The following is a 19127-nucleotide window of genomic DNA, read 5'->3' as shown; positions in this document are numbered from 1 at the left end:
AGAGGAGCTGGCGCCCGACCGCGCCGTCCTTCCAGGCACCAGCTCCCGGAGAAGGAAGAGGCATCCGTGGCCTGCAGAAGAAACTACGAGGCGAGGGCAAGCGAGAGGAGGAGCGGCACGCTGAAACCGGGGAAAGACAAAGGGGCTGCGGGCAAAGGGCCCTCCCTGTCACCACGGCTGCTGTGGGACAAGAGCGTCCTGGGCGCTTTTGGGAGGGTCTCGAGGACTCTGGGGCAGGTACTTGGCTCAGGGCCGTTCCCTGCGTTTCTAGAGGCTACCGCGGTTCTCGGTGAAGGGGACACAACTGCCGAGCCTTTGCCCTCGAAGGCCGGGGGCCGCAGACGCCCGCTCGCTACCCGCTCCTCCTGCCGAGGGCGGGGGACGGGCACAACCCTGCTTACAGGGCCGTCGGGTCAGAGGGCTCCACGGCTCGTGGCACTCGCCCCGAGTACGGGGCCGGCACGCTGGCAGGTCGCCAGCAGGACAGGCAGCCACCCAGGAACAGAGAGCGGGCGGGTCACGCGTCGGCCGTGCTACGACCGCGCGGCTTGGCTCCGTCCTTGGAAAGGAGGGGCCAGCCGGGACTCGCCCTCCGCTCGCGGGCTCAGCGGGGACCGACCCCCTGTTGCTGCACAGAGCCCCTCTTTCCCTCCCGGGAAGTTTAAGCTAAGTACGCTGCAGCGATTTCAACAGGGGCCTAAACAAGAAGCTCCTTCACTCGCTCACTCGCACCGACGCGGACACAGGCAGGCACACGGACACGGACAGGGGGAAAGAAAACTTCCCAGGAGAGAGAGCGAGCTCTGTGCAGCCAATGTCTGGGGAGCCGTCCCCTCCCGCGAGCAAGAGAGCAGAGCCTCGGACCTGCCCCCCCGGACGCACGGAGCCCAGAGGGACTCAACGTGCCACGGGCCTTCGCGGGGGACCAAGGGACAAGTGCCGCGACGCGCCCCGACTCCAGGGGGTCACGCTGGCCAGGCCGCCAGCAGGCAGAAAGCCGCCAGGGCCGGGGAAACAGCCCTCCCCTGCCTACAGGGCGGGCTTGGGGGCCAGAGAGCCCCATTTGCCCCTCGGTGCGGGGACGGTGCCGCTCTCTCCTTACAGGGTCGCCCCTCTCTCCGGGCAGCCAAACCGTCGGGGCAAGGGGGCAAAAGGCCAGAGACCCGAGCCCTGCTTACAGGGAGGTCACCCGGCGCAGCGCCGGCCAGGACACCAAAGGTGCCGGCAACGGTGCCGTGGGGAGGCCCCTTTGCCCTGAGCTCCCGCCTCTCCCCCCAGCCCTCTCTTCAGCCCGCCGCTCCTCCTCTCCCTCGCTCTGGCCTCGCAGCTCCTTCACGATGCCTTGTCTTGCTTCTCGAGGAGCTGGTGCTCGGAAGGAAGGCGCAGCCAGGCGCCAGCTCCCCCACCCGGAGGACAGAGCAGAGGCCCCGGCCCTGCTGCCAGGCCCCCCCCGCACCCAAGTTACAGGCCGGCCGGCCTGGCTGCGGCTCGCCACCACGGCGCGCTTCAGGAGCTCCGCTTCCCGCCCCGGCCGCAGAGACGGCGCCGCTCACCCCCCTTGAAGGGTTGCCACCTGCCTGGCAGCCTGACCACGGGGTGACGTGGCAAAAGGCCGGCAAAAACCCAAAGACCCGAGCCCTGCTTACAGGGGGGTCACCCGGCACAAAGCCGGTCAGGGCACCAAACGTCCTGGCGACACGCTGGTGCGACCACAGCCCCGGTGACGGGGAGGTCCCTTTGCCCAGAGCGCCCTTCTCCTTCCTCCTCTTGCTGCCCAGACTTCCTCCGCGCCTCGTCCCGCTCCCTCTTGGCCTGCAGCGGTACAGGACGGAGACCTCCACGCCGCTCCGCCGCCTGCTGCAAGGGCAGGAGGATGCCGTCAGGTCCGAGAGCGATGCTGGTCCCCGGCGAGAGCTGGCCACAGCACCACCCGAACCCCGGCCGCCCTCCCACCACCACCACCATCCCCCCTCCCCGCGAAAAAAACTCACAGATTGGCTTTCCTCACCCAGTCCATGCTCCAGCACTTCCTGCAGGGATGTCTACGACGGGCGCTTTTCTCCTCCGGGCTCCTGGCCGCGTTCAGCGAGGCTTGGACCCTCCACCGCCCCTGAGGCGATGGCCGTCCCTCCTCAGGCAGCTCCAGTCCCCTCTCACCGGTCCTGAGGAAGCTCCGCTCCCCCACCCCCCGCCGTTGACGACACTCCCCCCGCCAGGTGATGACACCACCCCACTTCCCCCCACCAGGCGACGACACTGCTCCACCCCCCTCCCCCGCCGAGGCGACGACACTGCTCCCCCCCCCTCCCCCGCCGAGGCGACGACACTGCTCCCCCCCCCCTCCCCCGCCGAGGCGACGACACTGCTCCCCCCCCCTCCCCCGCCGAGGCGAGGACACTGCTCCCCCCCCTCCCCCGCCGAGGCGACGACACTGCTCCACCCCCCCCCCCGCCGAGGCGACGACACTGCTCCACCCCCCCCCCCGCCGAGGCGACGACACTGCTCCCCCCCCCTCCCCCGCCGAGGCGACGACATTGCTCCCCCCCCCCTCCCCCGCCGAGGCGACGACACTGCTCCCCCCCCTCCCCCGCCGAGGCGACGACACTGCTCCCCCCCCCCGCCGAGGCGACGACACCGACCCCCTCTCCAAGGCGCCTCCCGTCCCGTCCCCCCCCCCCTGTTCCCAAGTCGATCCAGTACTTCCCCAGGCAGGTTCGACTCCTGCTCGCCCCTTCCCCGGGCAGGTCCCCCTCAGGCGACCGCTCCGCCCCTCACAGCGGCGCTTTGTTCAGAGCGCCCTTCTCTTTCCTCTTGCTGCCCAGACTTCCTCCGCTGCTCCTCCCGCTCGCTCTTGCCTCGCAGGTCCTTCCACACGCAGTGGACATCTCTCCCTTCTCCGCCACCAGCTGCTGCAAGGGCAGTAGTGTGCCGTCAGGTCTGAGAAGGACGCCTGTCCCCGGCGAGAAGTGCCCACAGCACCACCCGAACCCCGGCCGCCCTCCAACCCCCCCTTCCCCCCCGAAAAAAACCTCACAGATCGGCTTTTCTCACCAGAGCCGGTGCTCCAGCACTTCCTGCAGGGACGACCGCGCCGGGCACTCGTCTGCTCCAGGCACCTTGCCGCGCCTGGCGGGTCCAGGACTCTCCTGAGCCCCTCAGACAATGGCGCTCGCCCCCCCACAGGCGACTCGGGTCCACCCCCGCCCGCCCCGAGCCGAGCCGAGCCGATGAGGTCCCCGCCGAGGCGGCGCCGATCGCCGAGCAGCCTTTTCCGGGGGCGCCGCTCCCGCTCCTCTCAGGCGGCCGCGCGGCGCCTCACTGCTGCGCGCGCCGTTCCCGCCCTTCGCCTCAGGCGGCCGCGCGGCGCCTCACTGCTGCGCGCGCCGTTCCCGCCCTTCGCCTCAGGCGGCCGCGCGGCGCCTCACTGCTGCGCGCGCCGTTCCCGCCCTTCGCCTCAGGCGAAAGCTCCGCCCCTCACGTCGGCGCGCGGCGTTCCCGCCCGCCGAAAGCGTCGGGGGCGTGCCGAAAGCGTCGGGGGCGTGCCGAAAGCGTCGGGGGCGTGCCGAAAGCGTCGGGGGCGTGCCGAAAGCGTCGGGGGCGTGCCGAAAGCGTCGGGGGCGTGCCGAAAGCGTCGGGGGCGTGCCGAAAGCGTCGGGGGCGTGCCGAAAGCGTCGGGGGCGTGCCGAAAGCGTCGGGGGCGTGCCGAAAGCGTCGGGGGCGTGCCGAAAGCGTCGGGGGCGTGCCGAAAGCGTCGGGGGCGTGCCGAAAGCGTCGGGGGCGTGCCGAAAGCGTCGGGGGCGTGCCGAAAGCGTCGGGGGCGTGCCGAAAGCGTCGGGGGCGTGCCGAAAGCGTCGGGGGCGTGCCGAAAGCGTCGGGGGCGTGCCGAAAGCGTCGGGGGCGTGCCGAAAGCGTCGGGGGCGTGCCGAAAGCGTCGGGGGCGTGCCGAAAGCGTCGGGGGCGTGCCGAAAGCGTCGGGGGCGTGCCGAAAGCGTCGGGGGCGTGCCGAAAGCGTCGGGGGCGTGCCGAAAGCGTCGGGGGCGTGCCGAAAGCGTCGGGGGCGTGCCGAAAGCGTCGGGGGCGTGCCGAAAGCGTCGGGGGCGTGCCGAAAGCGTCGGGGGCGTGCCGAAAGCGTCGGGGGCGTGCCGAAAGCGTCGGGGGCGTGCCGAAAGCGTCGGGGGCGTGCCGAAAGCGTCGGGGGCGTGCCGAAAGCGTCGGGGGCGTGCCGAAAGCGTCGGGGGCGTGCCGAAAGCGTCGGGGGCGTGCCGAAAGCGTCGGGGGCGTGCCGAAAGCGTCGGGGGCGTGCCGAAAGCGTCGGGGGCGTGCCGAAAGCGTCGGGGGCGTGCCGAAAGCGTCGGGGGCGTGCCGAAAGCGTCGGGGGCGTGCCGAAAGCGTCGGGGGCGTGCCGAAAGCGTCGGGGGCGTGCCGAAAGCGTCGGGGGCGTGCCGAAAGCGTCGGGGGCGTGCCGAAAGCGTCGGGGGCGTGCCGAAAGCGTCGGGGGCGTGCCGAAAGCGTCGGGGGCGTGCCGAAAGCGTCGGGGGCGTGCCGAAAGCGTCGGGGGCGTGCCGAAAGCGTCGGGGGCGTGCCGAAAGCGTCGGGGGCGTGCCGAAAGCGTCGGGGGCGTGCCGAAAGCGTCGGGGGCGTGCCGAAAGCGTCGGGGGCGTGCCGAAAGCGTCGGGGGCGTGCCGAAAGCGTCGGGGGCGTGCCGAAAGCGTCGGGGGCGTGCCGAAAGCGTCGGGGGCGTGCCGAAAGCGTCGGGGGCGTGCCGAAAGCGTCGGGGGCGTGCCGAAAGCGTCGGGGGCGTGCCGAAAGCGTCGGGGGCGTGCCGAAAGCGTCGGGGGCGTGCCGAAAGCGTCGGGGGCGTGCCGAAAGCGTCGGGGGCGTGCCGAAAGCGTCGGGGGCGTGCCGAAAGCGTCGGGGGCGTGCCGAAAGCGTCGGGGGCGTGCCGAAAGCGTCGGGGGCGTGCCGAAAGCGCCGGGGGCGTGCCGAAAGCGCCGGGGGCGTGCCGAAAGCGCCGGGGGCGTGCCGAAAGCGCCGGGGGCGTGCCGAAAGCGCCGGGGGCGTGCCGAAAGCGCCGGGGGCGTGCCGAAAGCGCCGGGGGCGTGCCGAAAGCGCCGGGGGCGTGCCGAAAGCGCCGGGGGCGTGCCGAAAGCGCCGGGGGCGTGCCGAAAGCGCCGGGGGCGTGCCGAAAGCGCCGGGGGCGTGCCGAAAGCGCCGGGGGCGTGCCGAAAGCGCCGGGGGCGTGCCGAAAGCGCCGGGGGCGTGCCGAAAGCGCCGGGGGCGTGCCGAAAGCGCCGGGGGCGTGCCGAAAGCGCCGGGGGCGTGCCGAAAGCGCCGGGGGCGTGCCGAAAGCGCCGGGGGCGTGCCGAAAGCGCCGGGGGCGTGCCGAAAGCGCCGGGGGCGTGCCGAAAGCGCCGGGGGCGTGCCGAAAGCGCCGGGGGCGTGCCGAAAGCGCCGGGGGCGTGCCGAAAGCGCCGGGGGCGTGCCGAAAGCGCCGGGGGCGTGCCGAAAGCGCCGGGGGCGTGCCGAAAGCGCCGGGGGCGTGCCGAAAGCGCCGGGGGCGTGCCGAAAGCCGAGATACAGGAGCAGGGGCGGCCTGAGCTCGGGCACAGCGTAGAGGCGGGATTACCAGGAGGGAGGGAAATGGGCAGGCAGGCACATGGAGCGGCAGACAGGCTCGCCGAGGATAACAATGCCTGGGAACTGGCCAGAGAAAGCTGTGGGCAAAAAGAGACCCCAAAGCCGATCTGAAACAAGAACTGAACAAGGAAAATAACAGCGCTAGGTTACAGGAGAGAAAGGGAGGATGAAACAAAGGAAGGAGAGATTGCAGGACCAAGCATCTGGAAGAAAGAAAAAGGGAGAGCTAGAAGAAGACACAAGAGGGAGTGGGAGCAGGAACGAACGAGAGCAGAAGTACAGGGAAGAAAAAACCAACAAAAATCATAGCAGCATGGGATAGAGAGGGGGCCAGGGGACAGCCCAAAACGTCCAAGAGGGGCAACAGGGCCCGAGGGTCCGCGACTCACCGCAGGTGTCGCTCTCAGCGCTGCCAGGAAAAATTTGCCAATTCAGACCCTTCTTTCTCCTTCTCTCCTCCCTTCCTTTTCTGGAGGTGCAGTCGCTCAGCTGCCCTCCACCTCAAAGAACACGCGGGTGTCTCTCGGCTCTTACAAAACGCAGCTTCCTGCACGTGTGGCCTCGCTCGCACGCTGCGCGGCCGTACCGCGCTCTGGGTGACGCGCACGGACCCTGATCGCACGCTGGCGGTCCGGCCCGCTGCGGACTGTACAGAGGGCTCCTGCCTCGCCCAGAGAGGCAGGCTCTCTCTTCCTGCAGTGGAAGGCAGCTGCTGCCCACATGCCCTTGATTTTCTTCTTTCCCTTTCTCAGGCCTCTGCAGCTTCAGCTGTGGCAGCTCCTGTCCACAGCCAGAAAACGTCCCAGGGGCCTGTCCCTTCTCACCTCTCTGCTGCGAGGAGCACAAGGGCAGGCAGAGAACCCCACACAGTTCTGAAGTGGGTCCAGTCGACAGCATCCCCAGGGAAGGAACAGGCAAGCGCGGCCCCGGTGAGGCCTCTGGGAGAAGGTGAAGCGACTGCCGTTATTACCGTAGATCGCCCCTGGCCGGAGCCCCCCTTCCACAGGGGCTCCTGCGGAGGCGCCAAGGGCCGGCTTGCCGCCATCCCCGCGGGGCTCGGGGGTGACCCGGGGCTACGGGACGGGCTTCAGGGTAGAGGTGCGAGACCTGGGGCCAGGACACGGTGCGGGCGAGGCCAGTGCCAGCTCAAGGGGAGCTCTGGCAAGCTGGGGAGGCACCCGGCACCAACCCCCGGGGGACACCCATCTTCTTCCCCTCTGCCTTTGTCCCAGCTCTCGGGTAACTCCCTGGGGCTCCCCCGGCCCGGATCACCTCCAGCAGAGCGGAGGCCTGACACAGCAGGCGGTGTGAAGCTTCCTGCCCCACCGCTGCCGTGTGGCCAGTGGGCAGGAGGGGCCCCCACACCTGCCAAAGGGGCGGGCTGGCCTCACCGGCGGCCTCGGCCCTCGCCCACCACCAGGAATCACGCCCAGCAAGCCTCACGCTGCGGCAGCAGGAAGGCGGCTCTGGCGGTGCCGCACACCTGTGCGGGGCCGGCGCTGCAGTCCTGCCCTTCGCGCACCGAGCGCCCGCCGGCAGCGTGACGTGGGGCGGCGGCGGCATTTCCTTACCAGGAGGGGGCACCGAGCGTGGCCGCACCCCCCCACGGGCATCGGAGCATCGCACTGACGTTGCTGGCGGGCGGCAGCGTGGGGCACGGGGCCACCTCTGTGTCGCCCACCGACAGCACCGTGTGGCGTTTGCCAGGCAGCGGTGGTGAGCGCGGGCGAGCGCCACCCCCCGCGCGAGCGGCGGCCGAGCGGCACGTCACTGCGCACACGCTCTCGAGGAACGGGCACGACGCTTGGCGGGGAGCAGCTGGAAGCCCCCGGGAATCCACGTGAAAGCGGCAACAAAACTATCCCTCGTGCTGCGCCACAGGGGCCGCGGCGGTAGCGAGGACTGCGCCGCGCTACGGGCGCCCACGAGCGGTGCAGCTGCCTGGCAGCCGAGTCTGCAGAACCTACAGCTCCTGGCACGCGCTGGCCAACGCGGCACGGCCGCCTGCACGCCAAGCGCTGTAAGACCCCGCATCCCAGCGTGACCCAGGGAACCAACGCGGCTGGCCAGAAACCCCACACGCCAGGACCACAGCTCCCGCTGGGTTGCGAGAGGCAGTTTTCTCTGCTTTCTGACCCTGCAGCAACACCGTTGCTCACCCCTCCGAACCCCCACCAGTGCACCCAGAAGCCTCACCACCGGCTCGGGGCAGCCCCTGCCACCACCTCCAACGCTGCCACCCTGCAGGCACCGCCATCCTCCCCAGGAGCTGCCAGCTGATGGCACGGCTCCACTCACCTTCTCCCTCGGTGCAGCCAGGGCCCAGCAATGCTCAGCGACTGCTCTGCTCCTCCCTTGGTTGACACCGACCCCTCCGACGGCTGCCTTGCTCTTAACAGCAGCACCCGCCCCTCCACCCGGAGCAAGCCCTTTACAGGGAGGGGCCGCTGCCATCAGCCTCACTGCCCACACCTGGGGCCCCTCCAGCCCCAGCCCACAGCTGGAGGCCATCACCCACCCCCACAGAGCATCATCACACCTCCCAGCCCCTCACCTGGGGCAAAGGAAGCACAAAAGGCAGCCGGCAGCCAGCAAGTGTTTATTCAGTCACACACAGAACAAGTCCCAGAAGGGAGTGAGTCTGCTCCGGGGCTCAGGGCCCCTAATGCTGCCCCTGCCCCTGGCACACCTTGGCGCTTGTTCCCGGAGCCACGCTCCTCAGTCCAGCCGGGAACAGTCAGTCGGTTCCTGGAGCAACAAGCTGCAGGGCAGAGCTGGAAACTGCCAAACATGAGGAGAAAGATGCAGGACACAAGAAGACAGAAGAAAGGTGGCAGCTAGCTGACTAGTACAGGGGTAGAGAGAAAACAAGAGATGAGCAATGGGGCGGTGAGAGGATGGGGACAGGGAACCCAGCGTGGATATGCAGAAAAAAAAGCAGCAGGGAGAGAAGAAAACAGGCAGCAGAAAGAAGGAGGAGGAGCAGGACAGAAACCAACAAAGAAGGACGAGGAGCAGCATAGAGATGCAGAAAAAAAAAAAGCTGGGATGGGTGGCACAACAGACATGGAGGGGAAAAAAAAAAAGGGGGGGAGCAGGGAGCTAGACCAAGCAAGATGGAAGAAAGACCAAAAAGCTCCAGAGAACAGGGCACAGAGGGAGGAAAAAGCAACAGCGATGGGGAGTCAGGACAGCAAACCATGGGAAGGAACACAAAACAAATCACATCGCTACATGTGACAGGGCAGAGAAGGAAGAATTAGGAAACAGGGACAGAGACACAGAAAAAGAGAGACCTGGAGCCAAAAACTAATCCTGATGCATACAGAAAGAAGGGGGGTGGGGGTGGGGGGGTGTATTCTAAAACAGGGGAAACAGAGACAGAGAGATGGAGAAAAGACAAAAGCAATAGACTACAAGGCATCGAGAGAGGAATTACTGAATAGTAACAGAGCGCCAGCCAGAAACAGGCCACAAAGCAGCAAAGATCACAGGGGGTACGGGGCACAGAGGAAGGAATTCGCAAACCCGGCACAAGGAGCCAGACAGAGAGAGAGCGAGGCAAAAATTAAATGGTGAAAAGAGACAGACCGCAGGGCAGAGGGAGGAATTGATAAACAGGGACAGGGCACCCGACAGAGCATGATGGAGAACAGGGAAAAAAAAAATAGCAGCAAGCTACAGGGAAGAGGGAGGAATTAAAGAACAGTGACTGGAAGACAGACAGCGACACATGGAGAGAGAGAAGACAAAAGAGCGATGGGCAACAAGATGGATAGGGAGGAAATGAAAAACAGCAGAAGGGAGTCAGCCAGAGAGAAAGACACCGAGGAAAAAGGCCAGACAGTCTATGAGGGACGGAGGTAGGAATGAAAAACGGGGGACAGGGAGCAGGAAAGAGAGAGATGGAGATCGCAGGGAATAGCAGCGGGTGCAGGAAGAAGAAAGGGGCATCAATAGGAACAGGGAGCTGGACAGAGAGGGATGGAGAAAGGCAACAAGAGCGGCAGGGTACAGGGCAGAGAAAGGGAAGACCTACAAGATGGGGACAGGGAGATGCTCCAAGCAAGACGGAAGATACAGGTGAGCAAAAAAAGTTGAGCAGCACCAGAAAGAGAGGAGTCTAGGAGAAAGACAGGGAGGGACCAGGCCACACAAGAGGGATGAGAGGGGCCCAAGAGCTCGGGACTTACTGCAGTTCTCCGCGCTGCCAGGAGAATTTGACAGGTCAGACTCCTCCTTCTGTTTGCCTTCTCCCTTCCTCTTCTACAGCTCCAGGTGCCTGGCTGTCCTCCACTTATGAGAAGATGTAGGTGTCTCACAGCTCTTACGAGATGAGGCCTGCTAGACACAGAACCTCATTCAATCACACACTACGTGCAGGAGTAGGACAGAGCAAAGAGAGAGAAACCGAGAAGTGAGGAGCAGAACGGAAGGATCGAGAGAGAAATGGACTGAGGAGTGATGCAAAAGGTACAGAACAAGCAGTCAGAAGTGCAGACAGAAAAAGAAAAGGGAGCAGCAAGACAAGAGAGAGAAAGTGAGAGAGAAAGGGGGAGCAAGGCAGAAGAAAAGAAAGAAAAGATATAGAGAAGAAGAAAAAAAAAAATCACAGCATGGGAAAGAGAAGGGCGGGAAGGGACTGGGACATACAAGGGGGGCGACAGGGCCCCGAGGGCCCGGGACTCACCGCGGCTCTCGCTCCCGGCACTGCCGGGAGAACTGGACAGGTCAGATGCTTCTTTCTCCTTCCTTCCTCCTGCCCCTCCTCTTCTTCTGAAACTCCACTCGCCCGGCTGACCTCCCCCTAAAAGAATACGCGGGTGTCTCTCGGCTCTTACAAGACGTGGCTTCCGACACACGCAGCCTCGCTCGCTCGCTCGCTCCGCGGCCGTTCCGCGCCTGGGTCCGGCCCGCTGCGGACTGTGCAGAGGGCTCCTCGCTCACCCGGAGAGGCAGGCGCTCTCCTCCTGCAGGGCGAGGCGGCTGCTGCCCACATGCCCTTGACGTTCTCCTTCCTTCCCTTTCTCCGGCCCCTCCAGCTCCAGCCGCGGCGGCTCCCGCCCCGCTGCCCACGGCCGGGAAGGCTCGGCTCCGCCCGTCCCTTCTGGCCCCCGAGCCGTGAGAAGCGCCAGGCCGGGCAGAGACACCCCACGCCAGCCCGAGCTGGGCGCAGCCGGCGGCATCCCCGGGGCAGGAACGGACACGCGCGGCCCCAGCGCGGCCTCGGGAGGGGGCACGGAGGCGGCAGGGACCCTTATTGCCGCGGACCGGACCGGCCGCAGCCCCAACACTCACCTCCGCCGCGCACGCGCACTCCCGGGAGACGCCGCCGCCGCGCATGCGCACCCCCGGGCCGGGGGCACACCGCGTCTCGGGGAGCCGCGGGCAGCCCGCGGGAAACCGCCACAAAACCGCGTCTCGGGCCGCGCCGCGGGGCCGCGCCGGTACCGAGGGCTGTGCCGTGCCGCGCGCGCCCGCCAGCGCCGCAGCTGCGGGGAACCGAGAGCGCAGAAACTGCAGCTCCCGGCGTGCCCCGGGGAGCCAACATGGCCGACCGGAAGCCCCCTGCACGTGACTACGGCTCCCGCCGCGCCGCCCGCGCACCCGGAAGCCCGGCCGAGCGCAGCCCCGCGCGGCTCCGGGCAGCGCCGCCGCCGCCCGGCCCCGACGCGGAGCGGCCTCCGCCCCCGGTCCCGCCGCACCTTTCCCCGCAGCCGCCCGGCCCCGCTCCTGCCTCGGCTCGCACCGGCTCCTCCTCCAGCACCGGCCCCGGACAGGGAGGGGTCGCTGCCTGCAGCCTCCCTGCCCGCCCCTGCGGCTCCTCCGGCCCGGCCCACGCTCCCCCCCCTCCCCCCCCCCGGTAACTATAGCGACCAGCACCGTTAATAAACGCCGGAGATGCCCGTCGCTCCTCCGAGCTCACGCTCTATGGGCCGCCGGTCCTCCGGTCGCGGGGCCGCCGCCGCGCACGCGCACTCCGGGGGCCGCCCGGCGCAGCCGCACGCCGCAGGTCGCCTCTCCCCGCCGGGGGAACCTTCCCCGGGCAGCGGGAGCAGCCGCTGGGCGAGACCGCTCCGGTGCGCGGGCCGACGGGACCAACGCTGCCAAATCTTATAACCCCCCGGAGAGGGAGGAGCTCCGGCACGGCCGCAGCGCAGGGCAGCGCAGTCTCGCCTTGTGACCCAGAACTCAGCGGGGTGACCGAAGTGTCGGTCAGAGCAGCCTCAGGGCTCTTCGGACGGGTGGAAGGGGGAGGAAAGCCTGTGACAACGCGACACGGGAGCGCAGAGTTGTTTTAAGGACGAAACAGCGTAACTTCGGTCCCTGGGAGACCAGTACAGTAACTATTAAAAGCACACGTATTGTTAGATATTTTTCCTAAACTCACATTTATCCAATTTAGTTTTTCAAATCCTGGTGATAGCAGAAATAGTTTTTTAAAAAAACCCAGATAAATCCAGGAACATTTCTGCCCGCGTTCAGCCGCTCTTCTGGAGCGTACGCTAGGAGCTGGAGAACCCGAGCAAGCTGTCTGATTATATTTACGGCAGCTCTGGCCCCGACAGCTCCCCCGTCCGTCCCCTTGCCAGGAACTAGCGCCGCGGCGGCTACAGCTCAGCCCAAAGCCAAACCGACACCGACCTCGGCTCTGGAAAGCGCCACCTCATCTCCCCCCGTTTTGCTGATTAGGGATATCAATTCAACTCAGACACCGGAGTGAAAGGAGCAGGCGTATTTTATTAGAAATAACTAAATAACAGAAGAATATGGAAAACACGCAGTCAGGAAAGACGGAATAGTGCACTCACACAGATAGGAAAATACAGGGTAACGCATCAAATCCTGACTGCCTGAGAGAGAGGGAACAGCGATTAAAAAAGATCCCTCAGCACCTGCACCCGTTGCCATCACCCAGACCCGCAGGCAGCCCCGGTTACAGCGAGGGTTTGCAGAGCCTTTCCCGGCAAGTGGGAAACCCTACGCGGTGCGTCCACCCGTAGGTGAGGCCTCCAAAGTCGCTGTGAGCGGGTCCACCCTTCTATACCCCAAAATCGGCAAGCCAGAAGAGCTGGCACCTTGGTTTGGAGCGGAAATATCTGGTTTCAATCTCACATTAGATTCCCCCGGAGCCTGGCCAGGGCTCAGGGGAGAAGCTAAGGGAGCTCCTCTGCTTACCCAGGCAGACTAGGTGCAAGGGCTCACGTCAGGCCACAGGGCCAGACTACGGTCTCCACGACCCGGTTATTTTATCCCCACACAAAGAAAGATAAATGTACATTCAAGAGAGCTACGTCTTCCACACCTGTTTCACTAACGATGACATACTGAGTGAGCAGCTTCGGCTCAGGGCCTGTTGTTCAGGCTTCAATACTTCCACTTTTTACATCGGAATAGGTGGTTGGTTATCACTTAGTAAAATACCTGTTAGCACAATGGTTAACAGTTACAAAATACACAGGACTCGTCTACAAGTCAACTCTGGCTTGGCCCTATTGTCCAAGCCTTAGCGCTTCACCCCGAGAGTCCCCTTGCAAGCAGCCAGGACCAACACACGCCGCAAACATTCCAGCGGCTGCCAAAGGTTAAAATCCCACGCGCAGCGCCACGTGGCAGGCAGCGGTTAAAGCCGAGTTGGGCAGAAAAGGAGCTAAATGGGGAACACGCAGTTGGAGAAAGCATCTGATTGAGTACTTGCTCACGAGGCAAAGAAAACATCCCCAAAGGGGCAGGGACGCTGGAGGCGACCACAGCCCAGGTGACAGGGAGATCCCCTGCCCAGGAGGGCTTTCTCTCGCCTCTTTGCCGGACCGCTGCCGCTACTCCTCCCGCTCGCTCTTGCCTCGCAGGTCCTTCTGCACGCGGTGGATGTCTCTCCCTTCTTCTCCACGACCAACTGCTGCAAGAGCAGGAGAATGCCATCAGGTCTGAGAGCGACGACGGTCCTGGGTGAGAGCTGGCCACAGCACCACCTGAACACCGGCTGCCCTCACACAGCCCTATACCCCCGCCCCCCCGAAAAAACCTCACAGATCGGCTTTTCTTACCCAATCGGTGCTCCGGTGCTGCCACACGTGGAGTCGCGGCGGGCGCTGGAGCTGGGCTCGGAGTCGGGCACTCTGGGCAAACGGAGCTGGGCATGCAGAGCGGCGGCCACCGAGGCTGCGCCCCTGCTTACAGGGGGCTCGAGCCGCTGCCGGGACTGCAAAGTGCCCGGGACTGCAGGGCACGGGCCAGGCCCCGACTTACAGGGCAGCCCCGGTCCCAAAGGCCCACGAGGCCCCTCCTCTCCGCTACAGGGGCACCCTGACCCGCACCCCGCTAACAGGGCCGCCACCCCACACAAGGCGCCAGCCAAGCACTATCGAGAGTGCTGGGCGCTGTCTGCCCTGAAGGCAGGTGAATCGGCAGCAGCGGCCCTTTCCCAAGAGGTTCTGGGGGCTGGGGAAGCAGAACTTCCCGAGGGGGGTTCCTCATCGCTTGGGAGAAGCTGCCGCGTCACTGCGGAGCAGCTGGTTGCAAGGGGCTGGCGGCTGAGGCCCACCCGTGCTGCCTGTCCCCCTAAATCTCCCCCTGCCCTGCCGTACCCCTGTCCCCTCTCCCTCTATGCTTTAAGCCCCCAGGCCGCCGGGCACCACCAGGTGAGAAAATGGGGTCTGAGGCGGCTCAGGCCGGGGCAGGGGGCAGGAGGGAGGAGGGAGGGCCAGGGGCCAGAGCACGCTGAGGGAAGGTCCCTCAGGCGGCCGGCTTCCCCGTCGTCCAGGCAGAGGAGCTGGCGCCCGACCGCGCCGTCCTTCCAGGCACCAGCTCCCGGAGAAGGAAGAGGCATCCGTGGCCTGCAGAAGAAACTACGAGGCGAGGGCAAGCGAGAGGAGGAGCGGCACGCTGAAACCGGGGAAAGACAAAGGGGCTGCGGGCAAAGGGCCCTCCCTGTCACCACGGCTGCTGTGGGACAAGAGCGTCCTGGGCGCTTTTGGGAGGGTCTCGAGGACTCTGGGGCAGGTACTTGGCTCAGGGCCGTTCCCTGCGTTTCTAGAGGCTACCGCGGTTCTCGGTGAAGGGGACACAACTGCCGAGCCTTTGCCCTCGAAGGCCGGGGGCCGCAGACGCCCGCTCGCTACCCGCTCCTCCTGCCGAGGGCGGGGGACGGGCACAACCCTGCTTACAGGGCCGTCGGGTCAGAGGGCTCCACGGCTCGTGGCACTCGCCCCGAGTACGGGGCCGGCACGCTGGCAGGTCGCCAGCAGGACAGGCAGCCACCCAGGAACAGAGAGCGGGCGGGTCACGCGTCGGCCGTGCTACGACCGCGCGGCTTGGCTCCGTCCTTGGAAAGGAGGGGCCAGCCGGGACTCGCCCTCCGCTCGCGGGCTCAGCGGGGACCGACCCCCTGTTGCTGCACAGAGCCCCTCTTTCCCTCCCGGGAAGTTTAAGCTAAGTACGCTGCAGCGATTTCAACAGGGGCCTAAACAAGAAGCTCCTTCACTCGCTCACTCGCACCGACGCGGACACAGGCAGGCACACGGACACGGACAGGGGGAAAGAAAACTTCCCAGGAGAGAGAGCGAGCTCTGTGCAGCCAATGTCTGGGGAGCCGTCCCCTCCCGCGAGCAAGAGAGCAGAGCCTCGGACCTGCCCCCCCGGACGCACGGAGCCCAGAGGGACTCAACGTGCCACGGGCCTTCGCGGGGGACCAAGGGACAAGTGCCGCGACGCGCCCCGACTCCAGGGGGTCACGCTGGCCAGGCCGCCAGCAGGCAGAAAGCCGCCAGGGCCGGGGAAACAGCCCTCCCCTGCCTACAGGGCGGGCTTGGGGGCCAGAGAGCCCCATTTGCCCCTCGGTGCGGGGACGGTGCCGCTCTCTCCTTACAGGGTCGCCCCTCTCTCCGGGCAGCCAAACCGTCGGGGCAAGGGGGCAAAAGGCCAGAGACCCGAGCCCTGCTTACAGGGAGGTCACCCGGCGCAGCGCCGGCCAGGACACCAAAGGTGCCGGCAACGGTGCCGTGGGGAGGCCCCTTTGCCCTGAGCTCCCGCCTCTCCCCCCAGCCCTCTCTTCAGCCCGCCGCTCCTCCTCTCCCTCGCTCTGGCCTCGCAGCTCCTTCACGATGCCTTGTCTTGCTTCTCGAGGAGCTGGTGCTCGGAAGGAAGGCGCAGCCAGGCGCCAGCTCCCCCACCCGGAGGACAGAGCAGAGGCCCCGGCCCTGCTGCCAGGCCCCCCCCGCACCCAAGTTACAGGCCGGCCGGCCTGGCTGCGGCTCGCCACCACGGCGCGCTTCAGGAGCTCCGCTTCCCGCCCCGGCCGCAGAGACGGCGCCGCTCACCCCCCTTGAAGGGTTGCCACCTGCCTGGCAGCCTGACCACGGGGTGACGTGGCAAAAGGCCGGCAAAAACCCAAAGACCCGAGCCCTGCTTACAGGGGGGTCACCCGGCACAAAGCCGGTCAGGGCACCAAACGTCCTGGCGACACGCTGGTGCGACCACAGCCCCGGTGACGGGGAGGTCCCTTTGCCCAGAGCGCCCTTCTCCTTCCTCCTCTTGCTGCCCAGACTTCCTCCGCGCCTCGTCCCGCTCCCTCTTGGCCTGCAGCGGTACAGGACGGAGACCTCCACGCCGCTCCGCCGCCTGCTGCAAGGGCAGGAGGATGCCGTCAGGTCCGAGAGCGATGCTGGTCCCCGGCGAGAGCTGGCCACAGCACCACCCGAACCCCGGCCGCCCTCCCACCACCACCACCATCCCCCCTCCCCGCGAAAAAAACTCACAGATTGGCTTTCCTCACCCAGTCCATGCTCCAGCACTTCCTGCAGGGATGTCTACGACGGGCGCTTTTCTCCTCCGGGCTCCTGGCCGCGTTCAGCGAGGCTTGGACCCTCCACCGCCCCTGAGGCGATGGCCGTCCCTCCTCAGGCAGCTCCAGTCCCCTCTCACCGGTCCTGAGGAAGCTCCGCTCCCCCACCCCCCGCCGTTGACGACACTCCCCCCGCCAGGTGATGACACCACCCCACTTCCCCCCACCAGGCGACGACACTGCTCCACCCCCCTCCCCCGCCGAGGCGACGACACTGCTCCCCCCCCCTCCCCCGCCGAGGCGACGACACTGCTCCCCCCCCCCTCCCCCGCCGAGGCGACGACACTGCTCCCCCCCCCTCCCCCGCCGAGGCGAGGACACTGCTCCCCCCCCTCCCCCGCCGAGGCGACGACACTGCTCCACCCCCCCCCCCGCCGAGGCGACGACACTGCTCCACCCCCCCCCCCGCCGAGGCGACGACACTGCTCCCCCCCCCTCCCCCGCCGAGGCGACGACATTGCTCCCCCCCCCCTCCCCCGCCGAGGCGACGACACTGCTCCCCCCCCTCCCCCGCCGAGGCGACGACACTGCTCCCCCCCCCCGCCGAGGCGACGACACCGACCCCCTCTCCAAGGCGCCTCCCGTCCCGTCCCCCCCCCCCTGTTCCCAAGTCGATCCAGTACTTCCCCAGGCAGGTTCGACTCCTGCTCGCCCCTTCCCCGGGCAGGTCCCCCTCAGGCGACCGCTCCGCCCCTCACAGCGGCGCTTTGTTCAGAGCGCCCTTCTCTTTCCTCTTGCTGCCCAGACTTCCTCCGCTGCTCCTCCCGCTCGCTCTTGCCTCGCAGGTCCTTCCACACGCAGTGGACATCTCTCCCTTCTCCGCCACCAGCTGCTGCAAGGGCAGTAGTGTGCCGTCAGGTCTGAGAAGGACGCCTGTCCCCGGCGAGAAGTGCCCACAGCACCACCCGAACCCCGGCCGCCCTCCAACCCCCCCTTCCCCCCCGAAAAAAACCTCACAGATCGGCTTTTCTCACCAGAGCCGGTGCTCCAGCACTTCCTGCAGGGACGACCGCGCCGGGCACTCGTCTGCTCCAGGCACCTTGCCGCGCCTGGCGGGTCCAGGACTCTCCTGAGCCCCTCAGACAATGGCGCTCGCCCCCCCACAGGCGACTCGGGTCCACCCCCGCCCGCCCCGAGCCGAGCCGAGCCGATGAGGTCCCCGCCGAGGCGGCGCCGATCGCCGAGCAGCCTTTTCCGGGGGCGCCGCTCCCGCTCCTCTCAGGCGGCCGCGCGGCGCCTCACTGCTGCGCGCGCCGTTCCCGCCCTTCGCCTCAGGCGGCCGCGCGGCGCCTCACTGCTGCGCGCGCCGTTCCCGCCCTTCGCCTCAGGCGGCCGCGCGGCGCCTCACTGCTGCGCGCGCCGTTCCCGCCCTTCGCCTCAGGCGAAAGCTCCGCCCCTCACGTCGGCGCGCGGCGTTCCCGCCCGCCGAAAGCGTCGGGGGCGTGCCGAAAGCGTCGGGGGCGTGCCGAAAGCGTCGGGGGCGTGCCGAAAGCGTCGGGGGCGTGCCGAAAGCGTCGGGGGCGTGCCGAAAGCGTCGGGGGCGTGCCGAAAGCGTCGGGGGCGTGCCGAAAGCGTCGGGGGCGTGCCGAAAGCGTCGGGGGCGTGCCGAAAGCGTCGGGGGCGTGCCGAAAGCGTCGGGGGCGTGCCGAAAGCGTCGGGGGCGTGCCGAAAGCGTCGGGGGCGTGCCGAAAGCGTCGGGGGCGTGCCGAAAGCGTCGGGGGCGTGCCGAAAGCGTCGGGGGCGTGCCGAAAGCGTCGGGGGCGTGCCGAAAGCGTCGGGGGCGTGCCGAAAGCGTCGGGGGCGTGCCGAAAGCGTCGGGGGCGTGCCGAAAGCGTCGGGGGCGTGCCGAAAGCGTCGGGGGCGTGCCGAAAGCGTCGGGGGCGTGCCGAAAGCGTCGGGGGCGTGCCGAAAGCGTCGGGGGCGTGCCGAAAGCGTCGGGGGCGTGCCGAAAGCGTCGGGGGCGTGCCGAAAGCGTCGGGGGCGTGCCGAAAGCGTCGGGGGCGTGCCGAAAGCGTCGGGGGCGTGCCGAAAGCGTCGGGGGCGTGCCGAAAGCGTCGGGGGCGTGCCGAAAGCGTCGGGGGCGTGCCGAAAGCGTCGGGGGCGTGCCGAAAGCGTCGGGGGCGTGCCGAAAGCGTCGGGGGCGTGCCGAAAGCGTCGGGGGCGTGCCGAAAGCGTCGGGGGCGTGCCGAAAGCGTCGGGGGCGTGCCGAAAGCGTCGGGGGCGTGCCGAAAGCGTCGGGGGCGTGCCGAAAGCGTCGGGGGCGTGCCGAAAGCGTCGGGGGCGTGCCGAAAGCGTCGGGGGCGTGCCGAAAGCGTCGGGGGCGTGCCGAAAGCGTCGGGGGCGTGCCGAAAGCGTCGGGGGCGTGCCGAAAGCGTCGGGGGCGTGCCGAAAGCGTCGGGGGCGTGCCGAAAGCGTCGGGGGCGTGCCGAAAGCGTCGGGGGCGTGCCGAAAGCGTCGGGGGCGTGCCGAAAGCGTCGGGGGCGTGCCGAAAGCGTCGGGGGCGTGCCGAAAGCGTCGGGGGCGTGCCGAAAGCGTCGGGGGCGTGCCGAAAGCGTCGGGGGCGTGCCGAAAGCGTCGGGGGCGTGCCGAAAGCGTCGGGGGCGTGCCGAAAGCGTCGGGGGCGTGCCGAAAGCGTCGGGGGCGTGCC

The 19127-nt window shown here is 67.6% G+C and overlaps 1 long non-coding RNA gene across 1 annotated transcript; it reads right to left on the bottom strand.

Moving 5' to 3' along the window:
* Nucleotides 1–8249: 8249 nt before the first annotated feature.
* On the bottom strand, nucleotides 8250–10871 carry LOC141964697 (uncharacterized). Its single transcript, XR_012634375.1, has 3 exons — nucleotides 10328–10871; nucleotides 9831–9978; nucleotides 8250–8418 (listed from the first exon to the last, which is right to left on the bottom strand). It is a non-coding gene; the product is annotated as an uncharacterized LOC141964697 (long non-coding RNA).
* Between the last annotated feature and the right edge of the window lie 8256 nt (nucleotides 10872–19127).

This window comes from Athene noctua, chromosome 11, assembly GCF_965140245.1.
Source record: "Athene noctua chromosome 11, bAthNoc1.hap1.1, whole genome shotgun sequence".
Taxonomy (NCBI): domain Eukaryota; kingdom Metazoa; phylum Chordata; class Aves; order Strigiformes; family Strigidae; genus Athene; species Athene noctua.
This window is presented reverse-complemented; position numbering and strand designations above follow the sequence as displayed.